Source organism: Cebus imitator, unplaced genomic scaffold (genome assembly GCF_001604975.1).
Source record: "Cebus imitator isolate Cc_AM_T3 unplaced genomic scaffold, Cebus_imitator-1.0 Scaffold270, whole genome shotgun sequence".
Classification (NCBI taxonomy): Eukaryota; Metazoa; Chordata; class Mammalia; order Primates; family Cebidae; genus Cebus; species Cebus imitator.
The window spans coordinates 573,239-594,245 of NW_016107585.1; the positions used below are offsets into that span (position 1 = coordinate 573,239).

The window sequence follows — 21,007 nt, forward strand, 5'->3', positions numbered from 1 at the left end:
GATGAGACCTCAAACTATAAAACTACTAGAAAAAAACACAGGTAAAAAGTTTCACAATGTAAATATGGGCAATGATTTTTTGAATATGACCCTGGAAGCATAGATGACAAAGGCAAAAATAGACAGATGGCATTATATCAAGCTAAAATCTTTTGCACAGCAAAGGAAACAATTAACAAAGTAAGAGCCAACCCACAGAATGAAAAAAATATGTTTGCAAACCGTACATTTCATAAGGGGTTAATATCTAAAATATATGAATAACTCAATAGCAAGAAGAAAAATAACCAGTTAAAGAATGGACAAAGGACTTGAACAGACAATTCTCAAAAGAAGACACACAAATGTCCAACAAGTACATGGACGACATGCTCAACATCACTAATTATTAGCAAAATGCAAATTAAAACCACTAAGAGACATCACCTATCACCTGTGAGAATAGCTTTTATCAAAAAGATGAAGGATAGTAAGTTTTGGTGAGTTTGCAAAGGAAAGGAAACCCTTGTATGTTGCCAGTGGGAACATAATAAATTAGTCAGCTATTATGGAAAACAATATAGGGGTTCCTCAGAAAACAGAAAATATATGATTCAGCAATCTTCTTGTTATATATCTAAAAGAATTGAAATCAGTAAGTCAAATGGATACATGCACTTTTATGTTCATAGCAGCATTATTCACGATAGCCAAGACATGGAATCAACCCAAGTGTCCATCAGTGAATGAATAGATAAAAAAAATTGTGAAATATATACACTATGGAACACTCTTCAGCCTTAACAAAGGAGAAAATTCTGTCATTTGTGACAATGTGGATGAATCTGGAGGACATTATGTGAAGCAAAATAAGCAAGGCACAGAGAGATGAATCCCACATGATCTAACTTATATGTGGAATCTAAAAAAGCCAAGATCATAGAAGTAGGGTAGAATGATGGTTACCAGAGGCTGGAGAGGGGAAAAGGGAGGAATGGAACTATTGGGCAAAAGGTACAAAGTTTGAGATAGATAGAATAAATAAATTTTGAGATCTATTCCACAGCACGGTGATGATAATCAATAAAAACATATTGTAGTTTTCAAAATAACTAAGAGTAAATTTCAAATGTCTTTTCATACAAAATGGTAGATACGTGAGGATATAGATATATTAATTAACTTGATTTTATAATTCCACATTGTATCTATCAAAACATCACATTGTAGCCCTTAAGTGTATACAATTGTGATTTGTAAATTATAATTTGCCAATTAAAAATAATGATATTTAGAAATTGCTGCATAACATCACATTATATAAATTTACCATAATTTGTATTTCCATTTTTTAATAAATGGGTCTAGTTTTTATTTTGCTTTGTTTTTAATTGTGTATTCTATTCATAGTGCATGTTGATAGCTTAAATAAAAATTAAAACTACTGAGTATACTCTTATAAAAATTTGGTATATCTAAATATTTTGAAAGTCTTCAACCAAATGTGAGAATTCTTCTCCAAGAGAATCTGGAGTTGAAGAATTTCAGAGATTATAGAAAAAATAAGGCTAGAAATGCAGATTAAGGCATTATAAGTATTGAGGGCAATAAACTCAACCCATTATTATCTAAAGATCATATCAAGGGCATACTATATATCATAAATTAATGCTAGTGAGTACAATACACCTGATTTTGACTTATCAGCCCTTAATTAACTTGAAACATTTTGGATTCTCCCTTGAAGTCTCATTAAGATGCCTGTTAAGTCATTTTGAATGATCACAGAGGAGCTGCCCACTAAGAAACACAGTTGTTCTCCTGTGACTAACCCTTCAACAGAAGATTCTTTTCAGTTTTTCCAACTCGGAGCTGTCAACTTTCTGAGGCTTCTACATTCTAATCAGGCCCAAGTGGCAGCTTCGAGGCACAGACCCCTGGTCTCTGGTTTATACAGTTCAGCATTTGCCTTCTCACAGACACAGAAATGTGGATCCATGCCTAAACTGAGGACACTGAGTTTCCTCTATTTTCCCCAAGACCTGGTTATAAAAGCTTCAACTCCTGCCATAACTTTTGCCTTACTTCCTGTTTCTACTCCCAGCTCTCAAATGCTTTTTTTCCTAACTATATCCAACTGGAGTGACTCTTAGCTAATGGAACAAAATTTTTGAGGTTGCCAAAAAGAGATACAGAATTGATATCATATATATGAAAAATTTAAGTACAAGAAACTCCAAAATTAGTAGTGGGTTTAGGATTGATAGGGGAGCCCTATGCTTTCAGCATGAAGCTATAAGTAAAATAGATAAGCAAATAAACTCATACCAAGCCTTTACTTTTATTGGAATATAATTTAAATACAATTCACTCTTTTAAAGCATACAGTTCAGTAGTGTTTAGTATAGTCTTAGAGTTGAAACCATCAGTGCTGTCTAATTCCAGACTATTTTCTTCACTCCCTGCCAAAAAACCCTATACCTATTAGCAATCATTTCCCATTTCTCCCTTTCTCCAGCCCCTGAACAATCACAAACCTACATTTTGTCTTTGCAGATTTGCCTATTCTAGACGTTTCATATAAATTGAATCATGCAATATGTGGTCTTCTGTATCCATCTTCTTTCATTTAGCATAATTTTCAAGGTTCCTCCACAGTGTAACATGTATCAGTACTTCATTTCTGTTTTATGGCTGAATTATATCTCATTGTATAGCTATACCACAATTTGTTTATCCATTCATCAGTTGATGCACATTTGGGTTATTTCAATTTTTTGTCTATGACTAATGCTGCTATGAACATTCATGTACAAGTTTTTATGTAGACGCATGTTTTCAATTCTCTTGGACATAGAATTGGAGTAGCTAGGTGATATGATAAATCTATGTTTAATTTTTTGAGGAACTGCCAACTGCTTTCCAAAGCAATGGCATCATTTTACATTCCTACCTGTAATGTATCAGGGTTCTAATTTCTTTGCATGTTCACCAACACTTGTTATTGTCCATCTTTTTTTTTTTTTTTTTTTTTTTTTTTTTTTTTTTTGTAATAGCCATCCCACCAGGTGTGAAGTGGTATCTCATTGTTGTCAAAGCTTACTTTTTAAAGTAATTGTAAAAAACATCCAAGGATAGATACGGGGCATATTCATTTTATCTGCACTGGAGGTCTCTGACTGAAGGTTCCTCAAGAGCCAGATTTGACCAGTGAATGTGCTTTGTTTGGCTCTTAGGTGGGATATGAATTATTTAGTTCTTCTTATGCCTTTAAGCTCTCTTCCCAGCTAATCTTACATCTGGCTGGACTCACTCCTTTATGTTACCTATCTGGCTCCTGTGAGTATGTCTTTGGGGTCTCTATCTATATTTTCTGTTTCTATATTTAGATTTCTTTATTCTATTACTAAGTGTAATGAATCTGGATACAGTTTAGAGAGATTTTGAAATAATGAACTGTGGGGATTAAGCTTTCTGAAATGCAAAACTTAACCAATATACCTATTCACAAGATATTCTATTTGATCAGGACCTTAAAATTGCTTTGGCAATTTAGCAAGTTTTGTCACACCATTTTAGGGATTGTCAAAGCTTTCAGAACAAAGACCAACAGACACAGCTGTTGCAACAACACCTTGCAGACACAGTCCATCATCCCTAATTGTGTTGTTTTCAAAAATCTTGAAGTTTGCTTAACATGTTTGTGATTTGGCAGATTCTATGAAATGGTCGAAAACAAGGCAAAATTGAAACCACATTTATAAAACCAAATGCTATTTGAAGCATTAGAAGTTGCTTATAAGCTGGGATAGTTTGGTCTCATATCTGTAATAACAGGACTCTAGGACATCAAGCAGATAGTGGAGAATAATGATTATTGAAAAATGCTTCAAAGGAGATCAATACACTTAATAAAAAGATAAGAAATAGCCTGTTTTCAGAGTGAATCAGTGTCCATCAGAAACCAGACACTTTTTATTTAGAGATAATAGCCTGCACTTTGGAATAAAAACCTTTCTGCACTGAAGATTGAAAGACAATTGGGGTGGGAGAAAAAAAGGGAATCAAATTATTTACAAAGTTAATCTTTTCAAGATGTGTTACGTAAACTACTTAGCACTTAAAAATTAGCCATATCTGTTTCCTCTTCATTTCAAGAATTTATTTTTGAAATTAAGTGTGGAAAAGTCAAAAGTAAAATGTTTATAAATCTAGATGCTCTATCCGTCCAATATTTATAAACTTAGATTGCAAATATTTTTGTTGTTTTCTTTTTCTTTCTTTCTTTTTTTTTTTTTTTTTTTTTTTTTTTTTTTTTTTTTTTTTTTTTTTTTTTTTTTGGAATCCTGTAGTTTCATTTCCTGTAGGGTAGATTTCAGGGCATTAGAAACTGTTATTTCCCAAATTCAATAAAAATAGGTTTTAGCATCAGACATTCTACAACTGTACAGGGTGTAGCAAATTTGCTTTTAAGAATTAATAGGATTTCCCAAAGGATGTATTTTCCTGTCAAATATAATCCTCATGATCAACAGCTATAGCTCCAAGTAATTCTTTATGATTTCTAAGCTTATTTTTACATATCCTCTAGCGTAACTTTTATTACAGGAATTACTGGCTTTTCTGCCAAGTAAGAAACATACTTTATTTTTTGATGACAAAGTAACAGAGTCAATTCTCTTTTTTCCCTATAGTAATATTTTTAAAAATATGGGCTATTTTTATAATATTGATTTTTCCCCAATTGCAGCCTAAAGCATTGACGGCAAATCATCTCTTCTGTTTCAAAACCTAGAGATAAATTATACAACTTTAGTCAATATTGTTGCAATGGGCTTTAAAAAGTAATTTGCTCTATAGCTACAGAGCTTTACATAAAACTGGCATAACTCTTTCATATGAATCTGGGCAATATGTATCTTTTTTTTAAACTGAGTTCATTGACAAAATAGAAACACATCCAGCATTCTTTTTATTTTTCTATATAATGCAAAGTAATGATCACGCACTGGGTCTAGTAAATCAGGGTTCTTGCTACCTAATGTGTTGGTATAGATGAGCCTGGGAGAATTAGAGAACAAACATTTGACTCAGCTGCATCACAACCCACTGTGTGACTCCACATATGTGAATCTTCCCCTGAATCTTAACTACAGAAAACCCTTCCAGTTCCCTCACCCCATATACACTCATACAGAGCACACACCAGCTTCCCAGCTGGTCAGGTCAGGACTGGTGGCTCCTTTAGTTTTATAGCCTCTGGGCAGCACATGGGCCAATTTCCTTTCGCATAGACTAGTGGTTGTGACTCCTTCATTGCCCTTCACACTTTCCACCCCTCCCCTTGGGGCCTTTAAATGCCTTCTGCTTAAAAATTTTTGAAATGTGTGTTTAAATAGTAATATTACAGAAAGATTAGAAAATAAAAGTCACAGGTTGTATTAACACAACCACAGCCTAACATAATTACATCAACTTCTCTGCCTCAGGGGGCACAGCCCACTCAGGCAATACAGCATAAGAGGTAAGAGGCTGCTGCATGCAAATACCAGCAATCGCACTGTATGACCTTGGGGAAGTTACTTAACCTCTCTGTGGCTCAATTGCCTAATTGACAAAATGGAAGATGTGAGGTTGTGAGTATTCAATATTTAATGAGCTATCATACAACAGGGTCTTAGGACAGTGTGTGGCACAGTGTGAGCTGTATAAGCATTGTCCTTAAGCAGTATTTGCTATCTTTTTCTCTACACACAACTCTTTAAAAACACAGTTGAATAGATAATATGCACGTGATTTTGTATTTTGCTTGTTTCATTTAAGATCATAACAATTTCTTCCCATGCTGTTTTATAGTTCGTATAATTAAGATAGTAATGACTGCATACTATTCTATCCAGTACAAGAGTTAACATTCAAGTTAATCTCACTTTCCCACTGCTGTAAATAATGCTGCAATGAATATCTTTATGTAAATATTGTCTTTCTTTATTTGAAATAATAAAGGTAACAAAATGATCAGAGAAGGGAATACTTTTATACTGCATACATGTCTTTTAAAGTGTTTAATTTTTTATTATCAGCAACAAGAAAAGAGCTTATGTTGTGATAAAAATAACATGTAGCTTAATATTTACCATGTTAAAATAGCTCCATATGTTGGGATTACTAGCTATATTTACTTTTTTATGGCTGGTAATATTAAGTCTTTTGCCCAACTAGTCTATTGCAGAGTTTTAATGTTTTCTTTTTAATCAAATTGCATTGTACAATAGTAAACATAGCTCTTTTTGCAGTTTTTGCTGGGAATATCATCTTCTAATTGTTTTTATTTCTCTTTAGATTTTATTTGTATGGGAAGGTATATTTCAGATGGTTGGATTTATTTTTGTCATTTTTAATATTTCTTAATTTATTAGAGTCCTGGCAAATGATTTACCTTTTAAGATTTGATACTGATTATCTAAAGTTGGTATGACATTCATTCTATTCTATGGTGTGAATTATAAATCCAAATGGAAAAACTGTTCACTAATTAGTACTATGACAATTTACTGAGGAGTCTTTTTCTTCCTCATTATTTTGGTGAAGCTGCTTTTTACTGCATATTTAATTACCATGTAGAATGAGGTTGGTTTTGACCTCACATCTTCTGTTCCAGTGATGTGTTTATCGACGTGTAAATAAGACACTGCTTTATTTCTTTTGCTTTGAAAGATATTTAAATATCTTGTGGGACTAAAGGCACACAACTCCTTCCCAGGAAGAGCTTTAATGGTTCACTTTTTATTTTTAGTTGTGTGTGTGTGTGTGTGTGTGTGTGTGTTGTTTTGTTGTTCATTTAGGTATAATACACATACAACAAAATTTACCCTTCAATAAATTAGGACAAACTTACAGAATCATATAATCACCACCATCCCCAAAATACTCTCTTGTGCCCTTTCGTAGCCAGTTTTCCCCCTCTCCCCCAACTCAGGCAACCACTGGTTTGATTTTTTTCCCCTATACTTTTGCTTTTTCCAGTATGTCATGTAAATGGAATCGTACACTGGATAGTCTTTTGAGGCTTCCTTATCTTAGTATAATGCTTTTGAAATGCATCCATGTTGTTATATATATCAATACTTCCTTTTTATTGATGAGTAGTAGTCACACTTTGTAGATGTACCACAGTTTGTTTTTTGGGTCGACAGTTGATGGAATAATGTCGCTACAGACATTTGTCCCTTGTGTTCTGTGTAGACAGACAGATTTGAGAGGCAAGGAAATGACATTATTTGGTATTTAGTCTTTGTAACCTGGAAAATAAATCATTCATGGTTCTTTTATCATGTGTGTATATGTGTGTGTGCTATGCAGTTTTCTTCAAATAGGACATACATTTTCAACATGAGATTATTACTAGGTACATTATAGCTCTGTTGTTAATGTGAAAAAAATCTTTTTAAATGATATTCTAAAACAGTTATTGATAGAATACAGAGCTATCATTGGTTTTTGTATATTCATCTTGTATTCAGCTATTTGTCCGAATCATTTATTACGCCAAATGGTTGTTTCCTTATACATTTGAGTGTCTGTGTATACAATCATGCCACCTCTCTCTTTTTCTCCATGTATAAAACTATTGATGTTTCATGTCTTTGATTTAATATTACTTTGAAAATCATGTTCTATGCAATAATGATGACCATATCATTTTTGTTTTGTTTCTCATTTTAGTAAAAATGATCTCAGTAGTTCATGATAAAATATCGATAGTTTGTAATAACACCATTTAAGTCAAGCATCTTTTTATTATTGTTTTTAATGTTTTTAGGAAGACTGGTGTTAAATTTTATCAAAATCATTTTTTGCATCTATTGATCATGTGGGTTTTCATATCTAACAAGCTGGCGAAGTGTTAATTATAAACATTTTATTACATTGATCTATCCTTGCATTACTAGAATGAAAGGTACTCGGTCATGCTCGTTATTATTTAACTATATGTTACATTATCTTGGCTAGTATTTAACATTTTAACACATATATTAATAAGGGGAATTGACTTTTGGTGACATCTTTAAGTTATCCAGTTATATTTGCTTCATAGTTTGTACTGGGTACCCTTTTCATGTGATTTGTTCTGGAACAGTTTATGATAATGTAGCAATCACCAGTTCTTTGAATAATTGAAATAACTCATCAGGGACTCATTCAGAAGCTTTTTCAGGATTCATCTGAGGGAGAGATAATTGTTTGATAAAACTTCTAGCTTTTTAAAGATGCTGTTCTCCCCAGTATGCCTGTTCTTCAGTGCTCTTGGTGGCCTTCCACTGAGGGCTGCCTGCACATTTCTGTCCCCAAGAAAGGAAATAAATGAATACTTGTTGAATGAGTACTATCCATTTTTTTATATTAACTATCTCATTACATTCTCACAGCTACCTTCTCAGGAGAGCTTTATTGTACTTCTATGAAATGGAAGCTTAGAGGATATTTAAGAAATTTTCCAATTTCACTTTCAGTTCAGCTAGTAATTATGTTTAAATTAGGATCAAGGCCTAGTTTTAGCTTGGCAGGATCAGCACTAGAATTCCAGCCCAGGTTGCTTTTTTTTATTATGCCATACGCCATCATTACTTAAAAACACATGGGATTTAAAATTTTCTTCTTTCACCTTCTTATTTGTGTTTTACCTAGGTAATACTTTATATTTTCACATTTTGACTTATAATTAAATGTCTTTCCAATAATGTTAGCTCCTCCCAGGGGTTGCAAAGTCCTAAAACTGGTCTTGTTTGTGAATGAATAGACCACAGGTTTTTTTTTTTTTTCTTCTTTTTTTCTTAATTATACTTTAAGTTCTGGGGTACATATGCAGAATGTGCAGATTTGTTACATAGGTATACATGTGCCATGGTGGTTTGCTGCATCCATTCCCCTGTCATATACATTAGGTATTTCTCCTAATGATAGTCCTCCGCAATCCCCCCACCCCCTGCTATCCCTCCCGTAGCCCCCTCAGAACCCAACAGACCCCAGTGTGTGATGTTCCCCTCCCTGTGGCCATGTGTTCTCATTACACCAAAGTTGTTGATAGTTCTGTTTCCTTAATAAAAATACTCATGATTTCCCTATTGACTGGCACTTCATATTTGACAGGTAGTAACTTAATATGAAACCAATTTAGAATAATTTTATTATTTTTAAATTGTTAATCTTTCTAAATGTTCACTCATGTAAAATGAGGAGATTAAATTAAGTATGTGCTTATCTAACTAGTGACACAAATAATACTGTTTTAATGAGTATTTTATAAAAATTAATCACAAGGTCACTCTGTGAATGGTTGTGTGTAATACAGGATTTGAGCACATATAGGTTCATGAAAGTCCTTCAATAGAAAAACCTACTGTTTATCTGTTTCCCAAATTTACTTATGTCCACTCACACGTGTGTGTATGTATTTGGATAACACATATGACATTTTCTGGGGACATATGTACCTTGAGGGCTAAATTTTGGGAAATAACCATAAATTTTCTGGTTCTAAAACTTTTACAATGATTTAAGGAAATTACAATGTTCAGTAATTAGACTGGTATACACAGACACATATTCAACAGGACAGAATCATTAAATTCAGCCTATTATAATAAATCCGAGAGTTACATCAAGAAAATAATATTAAGAAGCCACACTTGGAGCAATCGGGTCACATTGACTGGAGGCTTCATATGTGAATGAGAAAACAAGACAACCCATGATTAAATAAAAGTAAATTACTCAATATATTCTAAGAAGAAATGAGAGGAAAGGGGAATTACATAGAATGGATTAAATTAGTGCTAGTTCACAGGTCCTCTATACAAGAGATTTACAATCACTCAATTTAGTTCAACATTGTATAATAACTAATTAAAATGTCAGACAATTGCACTGGAAAGTCAATTAATTTAAATATGTAGTCAGACACTTAAATTGAAAAGTTTGGTTAGTTTAATTGGAAGACTTTCTACAATAAAAACACCTCAATTTGATAATTTTTTTCTCTCATTTTTTCCTATTGTTAAGACATTGGTTTATATAGAATTACCCAATTAGAATAACTATTTCTAATTATGTACTCGTGTTTTTCAAGTTTTGGTTTCAAACATTAATTTTAAAAGAGTGGTTGTTTTATTTATTCATGAAAATTAAGACTGGGCCAGTTCTTCTTCTTCTTCTTTTTAAAAAGTCTTCTAAGATTAAAATGTAGTGATTTTACTTGTCATTTCTGGTTCTAAATACCAAAATTGTAAATGTGCATTTGGTCCCTCTATTCTATTTCTAGTTATTTTTCTTAAGGGATAACCATAATCATGTAAGTGGACCAAAATGAATGTACAAGGATGTTCGCTGTAGCACTATGGCACTTTTTTCCTAATAGGAAAAAATACTGGAAACAACTAAAACACCCATTAAAGAGTTTATTAACTTGTGTTATATATATGCAATCAAATGTGATATTCTCATTTAAATATAATGAGGTTTTGCTTTGGCATGAAAAGATATTTATGGCATATTGCATATTTTTGAGGGAAGAAACGAGATTAGACACGTGTGTGTATGTGTATGCATGCGAAACACACAGACAGAGAGGTACAAAAAGGTTGGTAAGGACCTTCAAAGTATTAACAGGAGGGTGTTATTTTTTGTTTTTATCATTTTTCTTATTTGATTTTTTAACGTTATTTATTATTGAAAGTGGTTTTTCACTTGGGGGGACTGAAACAAATCAAGCAGAAGTGCCAACAAAGGGGACCCAGAAGAAATAGTTGAAAAAATACTTTTAAAACCTGGAGCAAATGTTGGTGTGGTAATTAACCCAGAAGAGAACATTCAGAAGGAGGGTGTGCTCAGGCCCAGGCTGAACAGATGACTGCTATTTTATTGGCAGTTGTAAGGATCATCACTCCTCTTTTACAACTAATAAAACCCTATTCCTCTCTCAGCATCTAGTTCAAATCCCACCTCTTTTTGAAGTGTTGACAAACCATGAAATACAATTTTAAGAGCTCTCCTCTGGAATTAAGGTAAAAATAGTGTTTTATTGCAAATGCAGTCATCATGTACCTCTATGAGTTACCGCCATAAAAGTATTTTCATCTGTCACTGTAGCAGTACATCATTACAACTGCTACCACTTATGGAGCTCTCCTTTTGATGGGTACCTTTTCAGGCCTTTCCAGACCTTTAGTTCTTATTGTTACCCTATGAAATCAATTCTATTATTCCCTTCATACACATTCCAAAACTAAGGTTCAGAAAACCTTGTCAGAAGTCATAGTACCAGAGCTAGAATTCATACTTATTAACATTCCAAATCTCACATTTTTTTTTTCTTCCTTTTATTCTTGAGATAAGGTCTCACTCTGTCACCCAGCCTACAGTGCAGTAGTGTAATCATGATTATCCCCTCTCCACTCCCCAAGTAGCTGACTACAAAATCTCATGTTCTTAACAACTACACAATTCTGTATTTGCATGTATTTGCTCCTCTCCCCAATTAGATTATAATCTTCTTGAAGATACATTTCTATATTTCTTACTCCCTAGCTAAATGATATTCAAATGTTTTACACTTACTATGATATAGTTCTCTTTTGAAAGAAAAATATTTTTTTCAAAATATTTTCTATGAATTATTTCTCAAAAACTGTATAACATAGCACATGTCATGAATGTGTAGGAGGAAAAATAGTTCATTCACTAATTAGGATCATAGTCAAATTTTGTTAATCTTTCATTTTATTTAAGTCAGTAATGTCTAATCTTTGTCATATTTATGTACCTTGAGCTTTTCGTAAATGAATCTATTCATCTTCTGTTTCACAATAAGGACTCAGGCTTATCCAACATTTAGGCCAACATCTGCCATCAGATCTTAACTAAGCCAAAAGTGATTATCCTGTATAGTATCATGCATAAAAGAAAGGTGCCTTAGAATTTGCTTGATAATAATATTTTTTGCTGTGGCTTTGGATAATGTTCAATCATTAGCTATAACATGAAATCTTGTTTGCGTGTATGGAAATATTTATTGCAACTCAAAGGAAATTCTGACCTTTGCTTTAGTCAGTATTTATCATCCAGGTAAACATATTTCAGTATTTACTTGAGCAGAAGTCAAGGTCTATTTACTAGAAGCCTAGAACATATCATTTAATCTTCCACCACATAGCTACTTACCCAGTGACTAACACAACAATTCGATAAAAATTATTAAAATGCTTTCCATCTCCAAAATTCTGTGGATTAAAATAAATGGTCTCTCTCTTTTTCTCACACACACACACACACACACACGTTAAGCTAGGAATGTAGGACAAGAGCATTAAAATGTACATTAAAAATATTATTTTCCCTATTGGATACTTCCTTTTGTTCAAATTTTCAGTTTGATACCTGACCAAAGAAATAAGGAGTATTTCTGTAGAAAGCAGCAGCAGAAAACTTAGCATTCTGACAGCAAAAAAAATTGCACTTAGAAGAATCACTGTACAGGCAACACTCCTCTACTTGTTTCTGGGGGAGGAGGACAGTATCCCTGGTCTGAGCTCTCTGGGGGCTGGAAGAGTAGGAGGTGACTGCTTTCATGAAGGAAGTGAGGCGATAATGTGTTGCTTTAGGCTACATTGTTTCTGATATAAGAATGAGATCCAGGTCCTTATATCACCCATAAAGAACTGTAGTTCTAGTGAATATTCTGCAATTTTTATGCCAATGCCTGTCATATGTCTCTTCTAGTATTAAATGCTTAAGGGAAAAAAGCAACACCATAGAGAAGATTAGCTGTGCCCTGTTCTCATGTATGGGCATGCGGCAAAGCAAACAGATGAGTTTGGATAAATGAAAATCAATACACTTGAAAAGGCCTCTTTCATTCAATTGATTCAAGCTCAGTGGGTAATAGCACGGTAGAATGTGAAATGGTGTTAACGTGGCCCTGGCGTAAATCCCATTTACAGGAAATACAGTAACTAGAGTGAATAAAAGCATGAAGGGATTTAATGAACCATAATGAACTCTTTACCATGGACCTTTTATAAACGCTTTTAATGTGGTCTTATCACCATACCATTTGAACTTTCAATGAGGCAAGATAGCCCTTTACAGTATCTATACATTTTTCAAAATCTAAGAAGCTGGAAGAGTAAAATGTAATCATTGTCTTTAGAGTTAAAAAACATTTAGTGCCAGAGCGAGAAAAGTCTTATTTTACAGAAAAAGAAATGGGAGTCACCTGTGGCATCATTTATTGCTCAAGGGTGTATAGGAACTTGTTGGCCAACATTTCATTCACCAGAACTCATGGAGTTCATACTCCAGTTACTTTTTTCTACAAGTCAATTTGGAGATGTTAGGATGATAAATGTGTAGATGGTTGCCAATGCTGGTGAGACTGTGAGTAGGAAACGAGGCCACAAAATAATATAAGCAGCTGGTTCCTGAATCATAGTCTCTCACTGCTGCTAACATTTTCAGAAACTCTGATGCAGGAAAAGGCCTATATTTTTTGACCTAGTAATTCTATTTCTGGAAATCCATCTTGCAAAAGACAGTCTCACATGTGAACAGACAAAGAGTCAGACAAAGATGTTCATTCTGGTATTGTTTATAGTAGCAAAATTTACAAATGACATAAATGATCATCCATAGGGGACTGGTTAAATGATTATAGCACATCCACATGATAGATTACTATGAAAGTGTTCACAGATACATTGAGGTTGATCAATATGTACAGACAAGGGAAGACATACAGGATGCATATTTTAAATGTAAACCAATTCACAGGATAATGTAATATGTAAAATGATGCTGTTTATATTTTTAAAACCTTTATTTGTGCTCTGTGTGTCTGTCTTATATAACTTTCATTCTGCCTTCTTCCATGGTTGTCATACTTGGGGATATGGGGACGGGAGAAGGTCTTGGGGGAGCAATTAAGTGCAGCTGTGTAAGACTGAGAGAACATATTTTATTAGCTTTTATTTTTGGAAAAATGATACTTCAGTATTATGTAACGGAATGCCTAAGAGGTGCTTTGGAATCAGATAAGTAGGTTTGAATCCCATCTCTGCCTCTCACTAGTGGTATGACCCTGGGAACACTTCTTTGCTCCCCTGACAGTCAGAACTAAATAAATAATCAAAGGTAAAACATCAAACACAGTACGTGGCAAATAGCCCACAATAAATGGTAACAGCTGTAATTGGCTTGTGTTTAAATAAATTCAAATTAAATGCAAAATACCAAAACAAAGTAAATATCAACAAATTCAACCACCTAAAGTTTACCTCTATTATAATTTAATGTCTTTCCAAAAAGCTCTGCAAATGAGCTTTTAAAATATATTTACAAAAGAATTCTATAATTTCCTGTTTTGATTGACAATATTCTATAGACTTTCCCCATGTCGTTATAATAAATGCAGTGTACATATATACTACACAGTGTATGCTATATATGGTATGTTTATACTATATATATAGATTGACAGTATTCTATAGACTTTCCCCATGTCTATATAATATTGAGAATATAGGTTTTTCCTATGTCTATATAATAAATACAATGTGTATATATACATACATGTGTCATTTTAACAGCTGAACTGTATTCCATTGAAAAACTGCATGTACCATACTTACCTAATTGGTTGCTTTCTGGTGAACATTTAAGTTGGCTTTAATTTTCCCCTGTCATAGACTTGACTGTAATGAACATTCATTCTTGTGCAAATTTTTTTCATACTTGTTAAATTATCTAAAAGAGGGGCATTGTAATGGATAGAAATGCTTGGATAAAATGGTATTTCTCTTACAGAAAATAATATGAACAAGAACTGAGGGGAAGAAAAGTTCTCAAGGGAACAGTGAAGTTCAGTTTTAGTCCAGATCATGGAGTTTGGCACTTTTTATAGGCAATAGGGAGTTGCTGAAGGTTTTTAAACAAGGGAATAACATGATCAGAGCTAGGCTTTAGGAAGATTAATCTAGAGGCTGTCGGGTGACTGATGCAAGGAGGGAGACAGGAAATAAGTGAAAGCCCAATAGGAGGCCACTGCCAGAGAGCAGGGGAGAAATCATGAGAGATTTGACAAGGGTGATGGTAATGAAAATATACTGACAGATTCCAGAGGCCCTACAAGTGCTGAAGCAAATGAGAGGGCTTTGCAACTTGCTAAGGGTCACGGTCAGTGGGGAGGACGGCAAGGCAAGCTGGGGAGATGCCTTCATTAGTCTTTGCATCGCCATCAGCAATGGTGCCCAGAGGAAGGACTGGTAGGCAGTTTCCCACACTGCTAGCAATGGTACCTCTGGTGGTGACATTTCAGATGGTTTTATTTTTATTATTTATTTACTTATTTATTTTATGACAGAGTCTTGCTGTGTTGCCCAGGCTGGAGTGCAGTGGTACAACTCAGCTCACTGCAACCTCACCTCCTGGGTTCAAGTGATTCTTGTGCCTCAGCCTCCTGAGTAGCTGGGATTACAGGTGTGCGCCACCACTCCCAGCTAATTTTTGTATTTGTAGTAGAGACGGGGTTTTGCCACATTGGCCAAGGTGGTCTCAAACTCCTGACCTCAGATGATCCGCCTGCCTTGACCTCCCAAAGTGCTAGGATTATAGGTGTGAGTCACCATACCTGGCCTTCAGATGGTTTTATATTGCTCTTTATGCTTATTTGCAATTTTAATTTTCTGTGATGATCATGTATTATTTTAATTTAATGTTTCCACAATTAACATGTATTATCTTTGCTTGAAAATAGTTACATATGATTACTTTTTAACAATTTAAACATAGAGATATATAAAGTAAAAAATAAAAGGATCCCCCTTCCATTTCCCATCAGGCACTCTCAGGACAGTAACTGTTTGGAAGTAAAAATAAGAATAGGATGCAGTGATGGATTCAAGAGTTAGACTAGGTATGATTTGGCAAAGACAGGAGAAGGGGAAGAACTCAAGGATGACTGAGTGAATGGGAGATTGGCAGTGTTTTAATAGACACAGTTAGGAGAAAGGGTGAGAGGGAGGAACAAGATAAATTTTATGTTGAGTTTGAGTTGGCTATGGAATATCCTGATGGAATCCTCTGAGTATTTGGTGGAATTGCAGGCATGGCATATGAAAGCAACTTCTTTGGAAGCAATGGCAAAAGTAATGGGGATAGATGAGGTTTTCAATGAGGACACAGAGGGCAGAGTGTCAAGGACTATGGTTCAGGATTGTGGTAGTTTACATTTTTAGGGTTTGAAGGAGGAAGGTGAACCAATGATGAGAGAAACAGGAGAATTAAGTGCAGTGTAAAGGATGACAGGAAAGAGAAAGCTTCAAGAAAAAAGTGGTAAGAGACAGGACAAACTGTGGGAAGCTGCTGTTGAAGTGCCTATTAGAAGTTCCAGAGACTCTTAAGTGAGTGGGTCCTTTTAGAGCGATGCTGTGATTGCTGCTTTCATATTAACTTGAATGTTTCTGCAGTGCAGGTGGCAATGCCGCTGCTTGGAGTCAGGTTAGGGGGTTGAAAATAGAGCTATACATGCAAGTTCAGAAGAGCCAAGCGGGGAATTTCATCAGCAGTGAGGGGCCAGCATTGGAAAACAGCGTTGAAACTGAGCTCAGTTAGCATGGTTTGAGAACTTTAAAAAGAGGTTGTTAAATAGTGTTTCCAGGGGCTGGAAAGTGGCAAGGCAGTTTCAGTGGGCAATCAAGGAGTTGAGGGAGGGGCTGGGCCAGGCAGGATGGGCTGAGTGAAAGAGTGGGTGATTATCGCCGGAGATAGGCTGAAAGGGCCTCAACTATGACCTCAACTGGCCAGGATTCCACCACAACCAGGCAGCAAAGAAGTAGGCAGAACCTCCAGTCATCAGTCATCCCCTCAGGACTCCAGTGTCACTTCAAAGCGAAACATTGAAAAGGGAGCTATTCCCCGCTCCATCCCTAATCTAGTGGAGGTAAAGAAGAAAAGCAAAATGAAGAAGGTCAGCCAAGCAATTGAAGAAGACCTAATCATGGGACTGCAAGGGATGGATCTGAACCTTGAGGCTGAAGCACTGGCTGGCACTGGCTTGGTGCTGGATGAGCAGCTAAATGAATTCCATTGCCTCTGGGATGACAGCTTCCCAGAAGGCCCTGAGCGGCTCTATGCCATCAAGGATCAACTGATCCGGGAGGGCCTCCTAGGTTTCTGCGTGTCCTTTCAGGCCCGGTTTGCCGAAAAGGAAGAGCTGATGTTCATAGCCTAGAATATATTGATCTGATGGAAACAACCCAGTACATGAATGAGGGAGAACTCCGCGTCCTAGCAGACATCTGTGACTCAGTTCATCTTCATCCGAAATCATACTCCTGTGCCTGCCTGGCCTTGGGCTCTGTCCTCAGGCTGGTGAATGTGGTCCTGGGGACTGAAATCTGGAATGGCATGGTCATCATTAGGCCTCCTGGACATCACACCCAGCACAGTCTCACAGATGGCTATTGCATGTTCAACCACGTGGCTGTGGCAGCTCGCTACGCTCAACAGAAACAATGCATCCGGACGGTCCTTATCGTGGATTGGGATGTGCATCACAGTCAAGGAACACAGTTCACCTCTGACCAGGACCCAAGTGTCCTCTATTTCTCCATCCACTGCTATGAGCAGGGTTGGTTCTGGCCCCACTTGCAGGCCTCTAACTGGTCCACAACAGGTTTTGGCCAAGTCCAAAGGTATACCATCAATATGCCTTGGAACCAGGTGGGGATTTGGGATGCTGACTACATTGCTGCTTTCCTGCACATCCTGCTGCCAGTTGCCCTTGAGTTCCAGCCTCAGCTGGTCCTAGTGGCTCTGGATTTGATGCCCTGCGAGGGGACCCCAAGGATGAGATGGCTGCCACTCCAGCAGGGTTTACCCAGCTAACCCACCTGTTCATGGGTCTGTCAGGAGGCAAGCTGAGCCTGTCTCTGGAGGGTGGCTACAACCTCTGCACCCTGGCTGAAGGCATCAGTGCTTCACTCCACACCCTTCTGGGAGACCCTTGCCCCATGCTGGAGTCCCCAGGTACCCCCCGCCGGAGTGCCCAGGCTTCAGTCTCCTGTGCTCTGGAAGCCCTTGAGCCCTTCTGGGAAGTTCCTGTGAGATCAGCTGAGACCATGGAGGGGGACAGCATGGAGGAGGACAATGTAGAGGAGAGAGGAGGAAGGACCCTGGGAGTCCTCTGTGCTCCCAATCCTGACATGGCCAGTGCTACAGTCTCACACAGGGCTGGTCTATGACCAACGTATGATGAATCACTGTGACTTGTGGGACAGCCACCACCCCGAGGTACCCCAGCACATCATGTGCCATCTGGAGGAGCTGGGCCTTGCCAGGCGCTGCCTCACCCTGCCACTGCACCCGCTGCACCCTGCCACAGAGGCTAAGCTGTTTACCTGCCACAGTGCTGAGTAAGCAGCTCATTTCCAGGCTGCAGAGAAGATGAAAACTCAGGAGCTGCACAGTGAGAGTTCTAACGTTGACTCCATCTACATCTGCCCCAGCACCTTTGCCTGTGCACAGCTTGCCACTGGCACTGCCTGCTGCCTGGTGGAGGCCGTGCTCTCAGGAGAGGTTCTGAATGGTGCTGCTGTGGTGCATTCCCCAGGACACCATGTGGAACAGGACGCAGCTTGAGGTTGTTGCTTTTTCAACTCCATGGCTGTGGCTGCTTGCCATGCCTAGGCTATCAGTGGGTATGCCCTGCAGATCCTGATCATGGATTGGGATGTCCACCATGGTCATGGAACTCAGTACATGTTTGGGGATGACCCCAGTGTGCTCTGTGTGTCCCTGCACCGCTATGATTACAGCACCACCTTCCCCATGGGAGATGAGGGTACCAGCAGCCAAATCGGCCAGGCTGTGGGCACAGGCTTCACCATCAACGTGGCATGGAATGGGCCCTGCATAGGTGATGGTGCCTACCTAGCCACCTGGCATCGCCTGGTGCATTCCGTTGCCTACAAGTTTAACCTAGAACTGCTGCAGGTTTCAGCTGGTTTTGACACTGCACAGGGGACCCGCTGGGGGGGCTGCCAGGTGTCACCTGAGGGTTAGGCCCACCTCACCCACCTGCTGATGGGCCTTGCCAGTGGCAGCATTATCCTTATCCTAGAAGGTGGCTATAACCTGACATCCATCTCAGAGTCCATGGCTGCCTGCACTTGCTCCGTCCTTGAAGACCCCCCATCCCTGCTGACCCTGCCATGGCTCCTACTATCAGGGGCCCTGGCCTCAATCACTGAAACCATCCAAGTCCTTCACAGATACTGGTGCAGCTTATGGGTCATGAAAGTAGAAGACAAAGAGGGACCCTCCAGTTCTAAGTTGATCACCAAGAAGGCACCCCAACCAGCCAAACCTAGATTAGCTGAGTGGATGACCACATGAGAAAAGAAGGTTCTGGAAGCAGGCACGGGGAAGGTCATCTCAGCATCATCTGGGAAAGAGTCTACTCCAGGCCAGACTAAGTCAGAGACAGCTGTGGTGGAACTCACTCAGGACCAGTCCTCAGAGGCAGCCACACTGGCCCAGACCACCTCAGAGGAGGCTGTCGGGGGAGCTACTCCGAACCAGACCACCTCAGAGGATGCTGTTGGGGGAACCACGCTGGGCCAGACTACCTCAGAGGAGGCTGTAGGAGGAACTACACTGGCCCAGACCACCTCAAAGGCAGCCATGGAGGGAGCCACACTGGACCAGACTACATCAGAAGAAGCTCTAGGGGGCACTGAGCTGATTCAGACTCCTCTAGCCTCGAGCACAGACTACCAGACCCCTTCAACCTCACCTGTGCAGGGAACTACACCCCAGATATCTTCCAGTGCACTGATTGGGAGTCTCAGGACCTTGGAGCTAGGCAGCAAATCTCAGGGGACCCCAGAATCTCAGGCCCCAGAGAGGAGAACCTAGGAGAGGCAGCTGGAGGTCAGGTCATGGCTGATTTGATGCTGATGCAGGAATCTAGGGGCCCCACTGACCAGGCCATATATTATGCTGTAACACCACTGCCCTGGTCCCCATTGGGTGGCAGTAAGCCCCATACCTGCAGCAGGCCTGGACGTGACCCAACCTTGTGGGGACTGCGGAACAATCCAAGAGAATTGGGTGTGTCTATCAGGTCTACTGTGGTCATTACATCAATGCCCACATGCTCCAACACCACAGAAACTCTGGACACCCACTGGTCTTCAGCTGCATCGACCTGTCGACCTGGTGTTATTGCTGTCAGGCCTGTGTCCACCACCAGGCTCTCCTAGATGTGAAGAACATCATCCACCAGAACAAGTTTGCCCCACCCACACTAAGCCCCAGAATGCACTCCCTCTTCACCATCTGAGGCCCACGATAGACCAGCTGTAGCTCATTCCAGCCTGTACCTTGGATGAGGCGTAGCTCCCACTGCATCCCGTCCTGAATATCCTTTGCAGCTCCCCAAGAGTGCTTATTTAAGTATTAATACTTTTAAGAGAACTGCGGCGACTAATTGTGGATCTCCACCTGCCCACTGCCTGCTTGCGGGGCATCACTACTTCAGCCCAGAAGGAAAGTGAGGCAGCTCAGTGGCCCTCAAGAGGGAGCTGATATGAGGATCACATTGGCGGTGGGGTGGAGGGGCGGGGAGTTAACTTGCAGCATGGCAAGGTTACATATATAATAAAGTACAAGCTGCTACAAAACGTGAAAAAAGGAAGAGTTGAGGGGCTCCAGGGTGCTTGCAAGAGAAGAGGCTTCAATGCCTGGCGTTGAGCCCCACTGGGCAGTAAGGTGAATGAAATTAGGAAGTGTGTGAGGCCCTTGCCCAGAAGAAATTAAAATCCAGGAGAAAGGGCGAATGATTGGCTGTCAGGATAAGGGCAAGGATATATTTAGCCGGAGGGAGCATGTGCACAAGCAAGGACTACCCAAAGGAGGGAATTTCAGGGTTTTGGACTTTTTAGCTGGGGCAGTTTACAGTATTGTGATTTCC

At 38.5% G+C, this 21,007-nt stretch overlaps 1 protein-coding gene and 1 pseudogene across 2 annotated transcripts in view; one reads left to right on the plus strand and one right to left on the minus strand.

Annotated features, from left to right (window-relative positions):
* The window catches only part of LOC108284106 (schwannomin-interacting protein 1), a 586,546-nt gene that overhangs the window by 400,443 nt on the left and 165,096 nt on the right, over positions 1 to 21,007 (minus strand). The gene's annotated exons all lie outside the window — the stretch shown is intronic.
* On the plus strand, positions 16,819 to 17,422 carry LOC119467252 (annotated as a pseudogene).